Source organism: Epinephelus moara, chromosome 20, assembly GCF_006386435.1.
Source record: "Epinephelus moara isolate mb chromosome 20, YSFRI_EMoa_1.0, whole genome shotgun sequence".
Classification (NCBI taxonomy): domain Eukaryota; kingdom Metazoa; phylum Chordata; class Actinopteri; order Perciformes; family Serranidae; genus Epinephelus; species Epinephelus moara.
The window spans coordinates 28,206,935-28,221,914 of record NC_065525.1 but is presented as its reverse complement, the minus strand read 5'-3'; the positions used below and the strand labels follow the sequence as shown (position 1 = coordinate 28,221,914).

Below are 14,980 nucleotides of genomic sequence, written 5' to 3'. Positions count from 1 at the left end.
CTTTGGAAAGCAGAGCTAAATGGTAAACAAACATGGCAGCACACCGGTAAGGTAAGACAACACGTTTACATGTCGTTTTCTATATGTTCTCTGACATTTATCCTAAAAACCATTAAAACCAGTAAACCATTTTGCTACAGTTTCGGAATTGAACTTCCTTTCCTCAAAACAGTGTGAAATGGGCTTGAGGTCTGCTTTCTCTGATTTGGTGGGAGGTCAGAGGTGTCAGCAGCGAGTCATATATAAACCCCACCATATTAAAAGTCAGTGCACTCACATACACAACTTGGTGTTCAACACACCACCGTTTCCGTTCAAATAAACGTTTTGCTACGTCTTATCAGGGCTCAGTGCGCCCCTGATGAATGAGCCAGAGTATAGGGAAGCATGAAAGGGCCACTCCACTCTGCAGGTTCATTTGAAGTACAACCCAGCTTATGAAAACAGATGTATAATGCTGCTCTGTAGCTCTGAAGGGAGCTTTATAAAGTCAGAGAGAATAACCCTGCTGATGTCTCCAGGTTTATCTCTGACAGCACATTTGTAACAGAAAACTCAAACAAACTGAGGCCTTAAGAGTTTGAAAGATATGGGCACTCATCAAGTAGAGAGAGTTTAACTAAGGACTGTTTCTTGAGCTTGACCCATTCGATGTCAGTCTCAGCTGAATTAATTTTGACCAATCTTTTCAAAATCTGGCTCTCGTGAGTCCACCAACTTTTTGGAAGTGATACACTAAATCACCCGAGTGTTCCTTGAGGAAAGCAGCTGATGCCAGAATGCTAATGCCACTACAATTTATAATACTGAAAGCTTTATATTTTAATTACACTGTAAATTTAAAAGCCCAGCTAGGAACAATAGCTGAAAATTAGTAATAAACTTTCTGCAGCTCATCAGTTTTTATGATCTGTATTGTAACTGTGAGCCTGTTTATACCTGGTGTTAACCTGCGCTTTAGTGGTCAGAACACAAATGGACAGCTGAGACACATGGTCGTTCACACATGTATCTATCATGCGACCATTTGTGTCAATATTTGGTAATTACCTACATCACTTAAGCTAGAAGGTCAGAAGGCCCCGCGCATAATTCTTAACATCCACACTCTGACCAGCTGCACATTAGCATGCTCACCAGTTACATTTGCAGATGTGTGAGCACAGGTGGAGATAACACTGTCAGCAGAATTCAACATGTCTCCTTTCATGGGGCAAGATGATGGACGGTCATGCATCACTTCATCCAACTACTTATAGAGCATTAGTGCACTGTCAATAAAACAACCACCATAGTTGCATCATCCCTTTCAAAAACAGATGTCAAACTAAAATAAAAAAATAAAATAAAATCAACTTCAGCAATTTAATGCAACACTATTCACTAATACTTATGTATTTATATAGTGGTTACATAAGATTTTTAATATTCAGTAATGCATACTTACTAGGCAGTAAATTAGGAATGTTAAAGTAAGAACTCTACATAAACCCACAGCTGTTAGAAATCCATTTATTTGGATCATTTTCCATGTTTGAGGCCATTTGGCTTTTTGAAGCTGCTAAAGTAGGAGTAGCCTGAGTTTACATAAAATTCTTACTTTTATTGTTTGCGTTTGTCATTTGTGTTGTGTGTCTATTGGCTGGATTTTCCATCATTTTAATCCTATCATATCTCATCTAATCTTGTAAAATATAACAAACAAGAATCCCTTAAAAAAAAAAAAGCACAATGTCCAATAACAAAAACAAGGAAGAAGAATTAACCGTAAGGAAATCTGTTTACAATCGTTAGTAGATCAAGTGCTTAAACTGATAACAAGGGAGTGTGTGGAAAAAAGGGAGGGAGGAGAAATCACTTCAGTCATCAGCTGGTCCATCCTTTTATGGGTTAGAGCGGTGATAATAATGTCTGCCTTTCATAGAGGAGTGCATTAAAACCATCAGCACTCCCCCTCCATCACCACGCAGCTCAATACCTCAAGACAAGCCACATAATGGTGCACCACAGTACTTACATACACACGCCTGCAAGTGCTACAACCAGTTCAACAGAGATACGTGTTATAACAGCTTTCATGTGTGCTGTTACATAACTTTCTTATTAGCATTTTATCGATAGCAGTGGAGGTCATTTTCAAGGTTATTTCGATGATAAAAGAGCACTGTGTCAATAGTGGGGCTGACACATTGATGAATCAGTGCTTCAACCCTGTAATGATGTGTTGTAAAGAGAAACTGATATTGAATGTCCAACAACTGAAGCAGGTCGTGGCACGCGACCTTCACACCAGCAGCAGCAGCTCTACCTCTGCAGCCTCTGGCATTTTATACATGAAATGTAGGCGCTCTCTTTTCAAATGGCAACGTGACTTACTTTCACCTCCAGTGAGGAATTCTCTCAGTGACCTTCCCGAAAACGTTCAGCTGCATTGATAATTCACTCACTGCATCCTGAGGGTCCGCGCTGCAAGCTGCGTAATAACTCACTCTCATGACACTCATCCCAGTGGGATTCCCCATTGCTGTTGGGTGAGAAAGGGAACCAGTTAAAGATGTGAGCTTGAGGGCCCAGGGGAACCACTGATCACGCTGTTTCTTTCCTGTGCAGCCCCACAGATATGAAATGAATGGAAGTTGTGAGCTCCGGCTAAAAGCTACACAATGAATTATTGAGAAAGTGAAAACTGTGTAAATCTTGATGTGCATTGAAACTAAATTCTGCTTACAGCTGGATTTCACTCCTCCAGAGACAGATTTAGAAACATAGTTTGAAATAAAATTCTTCTGAACATGAGAGTATGATAACTCAGCACAAAACACAATAAGAGTAAACTTTAAATGAAGCTATTTAAGTTAATTTGTCTTCAGGCTAACAACAAAGCTTAATTTCCCAGTGCTTTAATTATTTCTACAGTGTACACACGCTTTCAGCTCCCCTTGGTTGCTTTTCGTGTTTCAATCTATTTCATTAAGTCCAATATTTCAAATCAATACTGAGCTGCAGGTTGTCAAGCTGTTATTAAAGAGTCACATTGTGCCAATTACATCTGTACGACATCTGAAATGACATTTCAGAAACCAGGGATTTCATGGTCCAGTGAGCGAGAAGGTTTGTTTCCCTCAGCAGCAACAACATGCTTTATGACTGACTGGTAAATCAGCATGAGCGGAGAGCTTCCACTCAAGAGGCAAGAACGCCTGAAGTGCTGTAATTTCACGGTCTCCGCGGATTGGCCTGAAGAGTGGATTCTTTTTTAATATACCTGCCCACTTTCCCTCCATTATGCTGATCAATATAATACAGTGGCTGCTGTGTGTATGTATAATCAAAAAGGAACATTTACTGGACCCTGGCTGGTCCTGGTAATCCCAAAAGACGTTGGCAAGGCTCAACATGTCTGAGATGATACATCAGAGCAGAGCGAGCTAATGGGCCTGTAGGGGTGAGGCTCGGTTATCCCAAAGGATTCTTAAATTTTAAAATAGACCCACAAATTGGACGGAGTTGGTGTTGTGTGAAATTGCTTCCATGGAAAATTTCAGAGCATGTGTGGATCTGTGGATATTAAGGATGTAATAATGGTTATCTGACAATCACTGCCCGGTTCCAAAGCTTTAGCTTATTTTTCTGATACAGACAGACTCTGTGAACTCTGTCCCAGTCAGAGCGGTACATCCTGAAGACAGTGCATTGTATAAGTCTATATAAATATATAAAGGGTTCATCTAATGTGAAATCCTGTGTTTAATCTCGCTGTGCACTGGCTTAAACTGGTTTATCAGGAGAAAGTTAATCCCGTGTGAGTGCTTGGACTGTATGTGCATGTGTGTGCCAGTTGGTATGGCAGTCTGTGGGCTGCTACTGACTGTCTGTGAGTCCTGCACAGGGAGGAGAGGAGACAGGCGGGAGGGAATAAAAAAGGAGCAGATCAAAAGGCCCAGGGAATGGACGCTTGCTGAGAGGTGACAACGGGAAGAAAAACACCTCTGAATTTTCTCTGCAGCATCAGCGTGATACAGGGCCTTGACGGCAATCCCTGTGTGTGCTCTCACAAACACCCACTCAGGCTCATCTGAGGGGGAGCTGGACGAGATTCAGGGAAGGTCGTGATCCGGGATTTGGATCTCTCCTGTGCAGTTTGTCCATGACGGTCTTGTGTTGTGAGATTAAAAGGATTTTTTTTTTGGTCTGTGCATGTGTGTGGGTACATATAACATTGTGTACGTATACTGTGTACTGTATACTCGCCTACAAATGTTTCTGCTTGTGACAAACATTGGAAATGGATGTTGTGTATATTTGTTATTTGCTCGTTATGCTCCTCTTGATTATTTCTGTCATAAAAAGTGAGCATATCCCTGGCAGTGCCACAGCACTGTTCCTCTATGTGTCTCTGTGCGGCTGTCGCCAATCTACTCTGAGCCAGCTGGAAGAGCAAACATTTAATTTGAAAAACGTCAAGGGTTTTATGATCAATTGCAAGTATCTATCAGAGGAAACAAAACAATACTGTGAAAATGCAGCAACACTGTTCAGTATGTGTCAAAAAAGAAATTATGCTTTTGCTTTTAGTCGTTCGTTCATGATCGCCTTAAGGGACCCGAGAAGGAACTTCAGCATCGAGACATTATCTGCGAGGATGTTGCACAAAGTAGCAAACAGAGAATTCAGGTCAGTGGGCTGTTCCCCATCATGCCCCTGCGTTTCCTCATTCTATACCTTCAATAATTCATCTATGTTCAGCTCATAGCACTTTCAGCGTCACAGCTTTCACTGAGGTACATTCTTCATTATGAGCACAACAAAAAATATTATTGCTTTCCCCTTACAGAGTGCATTTCAGGGGAACAAGAGTGGGCAAAGAAGAAAAAAATATCACACACACACACACACACACACACACACAAGCTTAGAGAAGCACATCCAAACCACTGCAGCGGTGCGTTTATAAAAATTATCACGTGAAGACAGGACCGAGGCGAGGCCGACAGCCTCTCCTACAGAAACCTTTTCTAAGCAATTAGAGTGTGTTTCATCCTCTGCCTGGCACCATATCAAAGAAAACATAGACGGAGCTGAGTTCACAGGGAGCATTTAGAACGGTATCATTAGCAGCCTCTGAATATTCAGCTCATATCAAATGTTACATGGTGAATACTCGAGGCACAACGATTATTCTTGCTGACCAAATACAAGTTTGAAATGATGGGTGATCTCTGGTATGGATGATATGAGGGTGTAACCATGCAGGAAATGTCACAATAAGGAGGCCAGATCCGAAAACACTTGATTTGTCACATGAAGTCACACAAGGTAACTCCAGTAAAATATGATCCCATCTGCTCCTTCAACCTGTTCATTTTAATTTTGTCCTTACGGTATTTGGCTTCTTACATTGTAGGCTGCTGCTTTATAACTGTCCATGCTTCCAGAGGGTTCTGGTAATCCTTGGTTTCTGACTGTGGGCGGATTTAACTGTAGTTTTGGGTAAAGTTGCTTCTGTTGTTTTACAAATTAAATCCCCCACAGATTCAATGAATTCACTGATGTCATCAGTGACATCCTGGAACATGCTACACTCCATCTCTCACATCACTGAGGGGATGTGTCCTACTTTGTTGACATATCTTGACTTCAACAAGATGGCCACAGGCTTGTTCCCCCTGAACCGAGGCTATGTCTCTGCTCTGCTCTGCAGCAGCCTCCGAACGGCGCACAGCAGCAATGCACAAAGTCCAGTTTGTTTGATTAGTGTTAACACTGTGTGCCAGGCAAGTCGATCTGTGCCCAAGTCCCCTTGAAAGGTGGTCTGGAGTACAGTTTGTGTGTTCTTGGGTACAGCTTGCATCAGGTGTGAAAAACAACTGCACCAAAACACAAAGGTAAACTGCTATTTATTGTGAATAGCAATTGGAGAGTGGAGTTGCAAAGGCATTTCTCAGTGCCGCCTGCCTCCTCTAAAATCTGCACATGTGCACAACATACGCCATTTTCACCCTCATAAGTGGGAAGGGTCGTTCATGATGTTGTCTCTAAAATATGAACCACAGTGCAAAGGCAGACTCTATTGTATGGGCTCAGGATTTTGTGAGCTCTTTTCCACACTATAGCAACAATATAACAAACAGATGGTGATGTAAATGTACCCTGGTATAGAACAATATTACTAATGTGACAGCTGAGAGGTTGGGAGGGGGGCAATTGTACTTGGGCACCATCACAAAATGTTGAAAATCAAACACTTCTGTTCGACTGGCAGAAACAGACGGTGAGCTAAATATATATTCAGCATGATAACAGTGTACTCAATAAATAAATAAATAAAAGCTTTTTGAAAGTAAATCTTTAAACACTAGAGCTGCTACCCATCACAGTATCAAAAGAATAACTGCAGCACCACAAATACTGTGATTGCAGGTTTGCAACTTCAGATTTCATAGAGAATATTAGTATCATTTGAATTTCTATTTAAAACAGGGAGAAATAAAGTGCCAGTACCTTCTGAAATGCCTCACAACGACGAGTCGTCAGCTTTACCTTTATTTTTAAAGCCACAATATATCAAATTAGACCATTTCTGACCTTTGCACTTTAGGGTTTGGGGGGAAATTGATTCTTAGATGCATCATGATTCTCTCTTGAAAGGTTGTCTTGCAAAAAAGGTCAATAACTGGAAATTTAAAACCCAGTTGTTAACATTATGATCGCTTCTAACAGTTTTGTGAGACCAGGCTGGAAGTCCCTTACAGCTGAAGCGATCAGGTGGTGAAAAGATGCATCAATAATTGTTTTATAATCACGTTGTCAGACTTAAATTGAATCGTGAGGTGCCTGGAGATTCCCACCTCTACTGCACTTCCAGTGATCAAAAACACAGACTGCACCAACTCTCATTTTTATATGAACAAAAACATATTCAATAAGAATAATCTGACATAAACATTCACAAGCGTTGCTGCACATGGCACATGTGAGTGATCCCATGTGATTTGTGATTTACCACAACATTAATTCATCCACTCAAATACAAATCAGTGAGGTCTGCTGTTCATTGATTCATTTAATGATGATAAATACAGGTTAACTATCCAAATCTGTTATGTTGTACTTAACTGACTTTGCCACACAAGCTGTTGACTTAAGTGATGATAATGACATGTAATGTATTATAGCTAATGGATGCAGTGTTGACATCACAGCTCGCTGACTTGACCTGAAACAAATGTGTGATTAAAACACAAAGGATCTAATTACAGACGCTGACAATTTCTAAGCAACAGCGAAGAAAGACATCATTTTATGCAGTGACTATAAAACTACTCGCCCTCTTGGACATTTCACGTCTTATTTTTGCAACACTGGATCACAGTGGATGTAATTATGTTTTTTGGACAATGATTAATAGAAAAACAAACAACAAAAACAGTCTGAAATAGCTGACAATTTTCCCCGCAGACACGTCGTCTATCTCTCACGTGCAGCCGGGGCGACAGCCTGACCGTGAACACACCTCAGAGCAGATGGCACTTTTTACCCCCGGTTTAAACGGTTCAGGACCTCATTATACAATCCTGGCACAACCTCTGGGTTGCATCATTTGAGCAGATTAAACATCTTCTTTCCCTCTCAATCTCTATATTTGCCCCGCTCCTTTAACGCCACACTATCTTCTTATGTCCCCTGATTGCTTGTGATTTCTACTACGTCACAGGATTTTCCGCAAAGCCTCTGCTTTGTCTCTGCGTACACACACCTCATCAGGGAACGCATACGAACTGCAGAGTAAATGCTAGCAAGCAACAAAAGGTCACAGCAGAACATTTTAGTTCCACCTAGAATTGCTAAAAACAGTGTGTGTTTTTTTGCAGACGTGATTAAACTGTAGAGTAACTTTGGGTTCCGGCAGAACTTGTGTCTGTTTTGTTCTTATAACCTAGCAACAAAACAACAGCGGACTATTTAAAGACTGTGAAAGTGTTAAAGCTGGTAACTGCAAGACAATACACACACACATGCAGAACACAATACCTCTCTGTTTTGTCATTTTGTAAACTCTATGTCTAGCTGAAATGCTGCAATTTCATAACAGGCTTTTTAAACACACTGAATCAGTTAACATGAAACTGCTATCTGCCTTATATCCCACAGCAGCCTGTTTAAATCACAGATGATACTGTATATGTGCTCTCCCCAAATCTGCCCTGAAATTAATGTCTGTATCTATAAAACCATCTGCCTGCTTGCATAAGAGGACAGGTGGCCTGCTTAGGACTGTGCAACCAAAGGTTTACACATGAACACACACACAACACACACACATTCGCTGTATCGGCATACATACAATGTTACAAGGAGTAGTCTCACTGAGGACAGGACTCTAAGTCCTTCAGCAGACACTGAACCAACACACTGACAAGCAGAACACAAACACAAATGTTTACTAAGGTCACTTTTGGGGTAATTACATAGACTTACATCCATTTCCTGGAGACTTACCCTAACCTTAACCTAACCTCAACCGTGACCACTGAAACAATAATCTCCTTTTTCCCAATGGGGGCTACGGCTTTTGTCCCCTGTTGGCCTAAAGCCGCTTTTGCAAAAACATAATGGGGGAACATAATTGTTCAGCCTCACAGCCAGAATCAGAGGTAGTAACAGCGCCAAAGCAACGTCTGTGTAATAAGTGTAAGCCGACCAGACGCGACGGGTTTAACAGTGTGTTGGTATGTTATGTTTGCGACCCACCACCAGGATATTAAAAAGCACCTAGTGGTAGTTAGCAGCTAATTTAAAGACAAAGAACAGCAACCAAAAATGACCACAAATTTGGAGGACAAGACAAGATCAACCACATGCCATGTTATGCCATTGTTATCGTTTAGGAGGCTGCCCTATGGTATGTGTCACACTAGATGCAGATGCTCTTGAGTTACACATCACACCTGCCACCCCTATTTTGCTTTCGAAACGCTGACATGCTGTGTCTAAAATCACACACTGGAATGGTGATATGAGTTGTTTGGTTCTGTGTAAAGGAAGGGAAGCTGGCGTAATGAAGGGCCTTCCTTGTGGCAGTATTGCTGGATCCCTATGCAAAAAAGGGTTAAGGTCATACACACACAAACACACACACACACACACACACACTTTAATTGAAAAAAAAAAAAAAGGAAATAAAACACTAATCCATAAACTATTTGCATGAGGAATAAGGTGAGCAGGACGTTGCCTGATATGCAATATTGATTCTTCAGAAACTATAAGAGAAGCTGCTTGTTAATAATGTAAACACTACTTGACAGTGCAGGATAAAATCCGGCTGCAACCACCAATTATTTTTAATTATCTATCAATCTGCCAAAATTCTCAACAATCAATTAATCATTTGGTTTTTTTTAAACAGCAGTAAACAGTAAAATGTCCTTCGCAATGTCCTCATGCATAATATGACGCCATTAAATGTTGTTTAGTCCGACCAACAGTCCAAACCCCAAATAATTCAGCAATAAAATAAGTAAACGCTCACATTTGACAACCTGGGACCATCAAATATGTTACATTTTTTGCTTGACAATGACTTCAATGATTTTTTTAACTGTTGTAGATTTTTTTTTTTTTCTTTTCAATCAATTGACTAATCGTTGCAGCTCTAGAATAATACACGTAGAAGCATGAGCAAAGCTTTGCTAAAGACGCATGTGACTGTAGAACCAGGCTGCATTTAAATCTCGCTGTGCTTAAAGCAAATACTCTCTGGCAGATATTGAGTGTTCAGTGTGTCAACAAGTTGATGATTACTCTGCCAGAGAACATTTGAAATTCACTCAAATCCTGAAAAGTAATATCAGATGGCTGTGAGTCACTTTCCTTTTAAACTCCAAATGGAGCTGTATGTTCTAGTTTATACCAGCTGAGCGATATTTTTTATCAAGGCAGGAAGAAAACATGAAGTCATTCATACCCTCACCTTATGTTTACTTACATAATCAGTCCCTTCTCTAACCCTCCGTGTTCTGTCTTTAACCAAACATGTTTTCTCACCTGCGACTCAGCGGAGAGCCTTTTAAGGGAAACTTGAAGAGAGATGTAACTGGCACATGAACCACCATATATTGGCTCCCAGTTGATTCAGAATACATTTTCAGATTTTACTGACTACCAATAAAGCAATAACTGCCTTGGCTCCAGCAATGCTAAAACACATTTTAGCTGAATGCAGCTTTGTGCACAGGAACACAAAGCTGCATTCAGCTCAGAGCCTTTTAATGCTCTCTCTGTTACTGATTGTGTTCGAGGAACTGCAATATAATATCTGAATTTCTGCTTTAGCAGGACTTCTGTGAGCCAACATTCACCCCTTTGCCTTCAATTTAATGGTGCACTTAGCAGTCACTGAAATATTGAGTGGGCCCTCAGGCCTGTAGTCAAGCTTTTTACATAAATCTGATATCATGTTGTGCTGTGTGTTTCCTGTTGGCTGGACTGAAGCAGGGAGGGGGCTCACTCTTTGATATATGATGTTATAAACCACACAGAAAGAAATAATTACTGCATGGAACACCATTCAAGCAATTAAACAACTTCTTAAACATGATATAATTGCTGTGGTTTTTAGTCAATCTGATGTTGCTTACGTTTATCCTGCTGCTGTTGGTTTATTTATTCTGGTGCTTCCCTGAGTCTTTTTGAGTTTCTTGAGTTATGTTTAGTTTTAAATTCACCTGAGAGTAGCCAAATGAAGTTTCATTGTACCTGTGTGTATCCTGGCAAAAAAGATCATTCATTCAACTAAATAAAAGTCTGTTTAGATTAGGGATGTTCCTAACGACTAATTTCCCTGACGCTTTAAATCACGTTTAAACTTAGGCGAATTGACTCGTCTAAAAGTAAGAAAACACTCAGGAAACAGTCAATATTGAGCACAACTTCATCTATAAAGGTTAAAGGTATACCATGAAGGATTTTCCTAAAAACAATGTCATACAGAAATAATCCGTCTAAATCACTTATGAGCCACTAGAAGTGTGCCTGTCTCCAAAATGTTCGCAAGCATGGGTCAAAGTTTCTCCCATCAAGTCGGTTTTTACACGTCATAACTTTTGCATGCAGTGGCGTACACCTCTTTTAGGCCTTGTTTTGTGTATGCGCAATGTTTATAAATGAGACCCCAGGTGTCAGACTGTAAGCGGCATGCTTACAGAAGACATAGCGATGAAAAAAGGCAAGTATAGTGAGGCGAAACACCAAACAAAAATGTATCTAGGGTTGGCTTTTAATGCAGTTAAGCATATATTTATTCTGAGAACTTTTCCGAGTCTGCTTTTAAGAGCCTAGAGTGGTACGTGCAGGCAGTGAGAAGCACGGCAGGGGCAAAACAGCGCAGCTAAGGAAAACAAAACTGTATATTGGCATATTGGTGGAAAAAATCACAGATACCGATAACCCTAAAAATTCATAATATTGGCCCCGATAATTGGCCAGGCCGATTATCTGTCGATCCCTAGCACTGTGTATATTAAAAGAGCAATTTGAAATCATTCATCACTATTTACAATGACCAAATTGTATTTTAAATGCTGCTGAAATATGTGGCACATTATCCTACAAAACATGACAACAACTCACAGAATAGAAGTTAACAACTAACATTCATTGAAAACAATAATCTTTAGGAAACGGGCCTGTGATGACGGCATTTTCATTTAGTGAGCACCATCACATAAAATAAAAAATAATTTTAATAATAAGTGTATCTGACTAGTGCTTCTGGTGCCTACTAGCAAGGGTACCAACATTTAATCAACTAGTCAACAAATCGCCTGCACCCCTAGTTAAGATCATTACAAAAATTCCAAACTAACCATTATGGATGTGGTTCAGTCTGTGTTGTGCCTGTACAGTAAATCTTAGTAGGAAAAAATGGTGTAAATAGCCAGCTTTCCCTTCTTTTTTATATCTAACTCCCACACTTTCTTTTCATACTAAATACCAGTGGAGAGACATGAGCTACAGCAGATCCATAAGCTAACACCCTCCTCAGCAGGGCATCCCTCACTCATGAGATTTCTGACTGCTCGGCTCAGCATCCTCTCATCAGAAGCCAGGGGAGAGACCCTTTCATCCTCCTCAGCCCAGGTACATCAACAAAAAGAGGTCATCGCTCCCCGTTTATCAGCCTGCATGTGTCAGCCTGGAAACAAGAAGTTTCTCCGGCATTTTCTAAAACGCAGACAGCAGGGACATGAATAACTAACACGAAGCATTAAAGAATCACCAGTGTTCTCTAAAAAGCCCTACTTAGGGTCTGAAATCAATACAGGCGCAGTGGTGTAATCAAGCTGGAGAGGAAAACACAGATTGATGACTCGATGGGCATTTATTTATAGATTTGAAGAAATTTGTGCGGAGACCAATTTTCATTGATTCACTGTACAGTTTGTTACATGATCTATGTCTGTCCACGTTATCGCCGAATTGCCACACGGACACCAGCATGAACTGGAATCTGATGTCCCATATTGATTCATAAATAACTTGCCTGGTGAAGATGCTGACTGAATGACAGGAACTTTTAACAGCCTCAAATCATTTTTTTATCACTGTCAAAGCCTGAGTGCAGCTATTCTTGGCGAGCCTTAGCACAAACTACTCTGCGTTGTCCTGAACAGTTTGTATCTTTCCTCAAAGCACATGCACAAAATAATGTAATCACTGCTCACAGCCCACTTGTTCCACTGTACGTCCCGACAGCTGATGCATATGGACATTACTGTGAGTTCATAGTGAAACAACCTTATCAGGATCTGCAATGCATGTGTGTGAAGAAAGGTCATGTCTTGTCTGTGTGCAGCTTTAACTGCAACCATCCCCTGTAATATGACAAACACATTTTAAATAATAAAAACAATAAATAAATGTAGTCATATTCAATGTGTTACTTATTAATATCTACTTTAAATGGACCTCTGTCGCCCCTTCTGATTAACAAATAATGACTTGGGCAATAGAGTCAATGAAGCGTAAAGTAGTGGATAAAATACCAGCGCGCACCAGGTTCATAAACAGGCTTCATCCCAGGGGGAGGAGGCTGCAAGACCTCCAACTCTGCGTCACACTTACAGCAAGTACAGAGTCCGATACCTCCGAGTACCGTTTCACATCACAAACTATCTAACTAGACAAGAAAAGTCTCCACACATCACAGTCAGCTCAGACACGAATCATTAGCGGACGCGGGAGATGACCACATCAGCGACCAACCTTTCTGCTGCTTGAAGGACTGGATGGAGCCCGAGTGGTGCACCATTGCGACGTTCACTTGGTTCCCAGCGTTAATTGAATTCCGTATTACGAGGAGCAAAATTGCAGAATACATGGGAAACTATGGTGGGCTTGCGTAGGTGTTCTTCTCGCAGCTCCCATCCTGCCAAACGATCTCACGGGCGATGCGCAAACCCCAGCAACACCTGTCTAAGCTCCGCATGCTCACCCCCCACCCCCCCGCTCCCCGACCGCCACCATCCACGGCTGTTGTCATGGTGACGGGGGAGGTCCTGAGATGGACACGTCCCCCCCTCCGTCCTGATTTACTGACTCCAAATAAGCTGCGGGAAATTACCAGGGGCAACACATCTCAAATGGACCGACAAGGACGTGTATTGATTCGGTCGTCAATCATCCTTTTTTTTACCCGGTGCTGAAAGCTGCCGTATCCTATATGCATCACATAGTCTATCAGGTAGGACAAATACAGTTAGGCTACAGGGCTAACTAAAATACAATGCAGCCAGTGCTGGTAAAAATAGATTATGTAATAACACCTTCACATTTCAGACACTACAAGCCTCTTTGGGATTTTTTTTTTTACCATTTTGCTGCCTTAAAGAAAGGACTGAAACTCCATCATTTAACAAGTCATTCTAAAAATAGTCCCTTTAGATAGGCTATGCATTATTGGACATCATGTCAACTTCAACATAACATCATCAGATGACAAAAGCTGTTGTCAGCTGTAACTTTAAAGGGGAACATCACCTAAATTAAAAAAAAAAAAAATTCCAATATATTATTTCCCTAGCAGAGGAAAGTTAAATCAATATTTGAGAAAATGATCTACTCTCTTTACAAAGTCTGAAACCAGAGAAGTTAGTCTTGAACTTGTGATGTCATTGAGTATAAAGTCTGGAGCTGCTCTTCAGACAATGAATGAATGTAAGCCTGATTTTGTGGACCCATAATATTTGCTCTATATTATAGTTTACTTTATTCTATTGTAGTTTTCTCAGTTCTGAAACAGAAGCTGTACCCATGAGCCTCATTTCCACCGAGCAGTACGGTTCAGTTCAGTTTGGTGCGCTTTTTTTCTGTTTCCACTGTGACAAGTTGTGGATGGTACCAATGGAACCGTTCCATACTGTCCCCATTTTTGGTCCCCCCTCTGTTGGGGTACCTAGCACACAGATCTGGTACTAAAAGGTGGAGCTGTGAACACTGCAGTCTGTTGATTGGTCAGTAGAGGACAGTCACTCTGCTCAGGGCTGAGTTGTGGCTGGTTTTGAGGCTCATGTAACCACTGTTCATACCGTGGAGAGTTTTATTAGTAAACTGTAACTGTAAAATGAAAGGATGATTTGCTGCCTCTCGCAGCAGCTGTAGTCGGAGTAAAAATAACTTAATTCACTGGGCCGACTGCTGGCAACTTTTAAGGTGGAGCGTTAACTTGTAACGTTACTCACTGCATGAGTTGACAACGTGAATCAATCAGTACACCTTAAATTTCACTGTGACAACTTTGACCATTATTTTAGTTTTTATATGACATACTTTTAGTAATGAGTGGATCTTTAAGCATTTACATGTATAAATTTCATCCGGGTTATATGAACTGCATATATCCTAATCCTCACTCATAGAAAAAAAAAATAAAAAAAGCATTGCAGAGCCTTGTTCCTGTGGGCTCCAGCAACACTAAACC

General features: G+C 40.8%; 1 protein-coding gene across 1 annotated transcript in view; it reads right to left on the bottom strand.

Moving 5' to 3' along the window:
* Positions 1 to 14,980, bottom strand: part of ano3 (anoctamin 3) — a 61,306-nt gene that overhangs the window by 35,493 nt on the left and 10,833 nt on the right. The window lies entirely within an intron of this gene.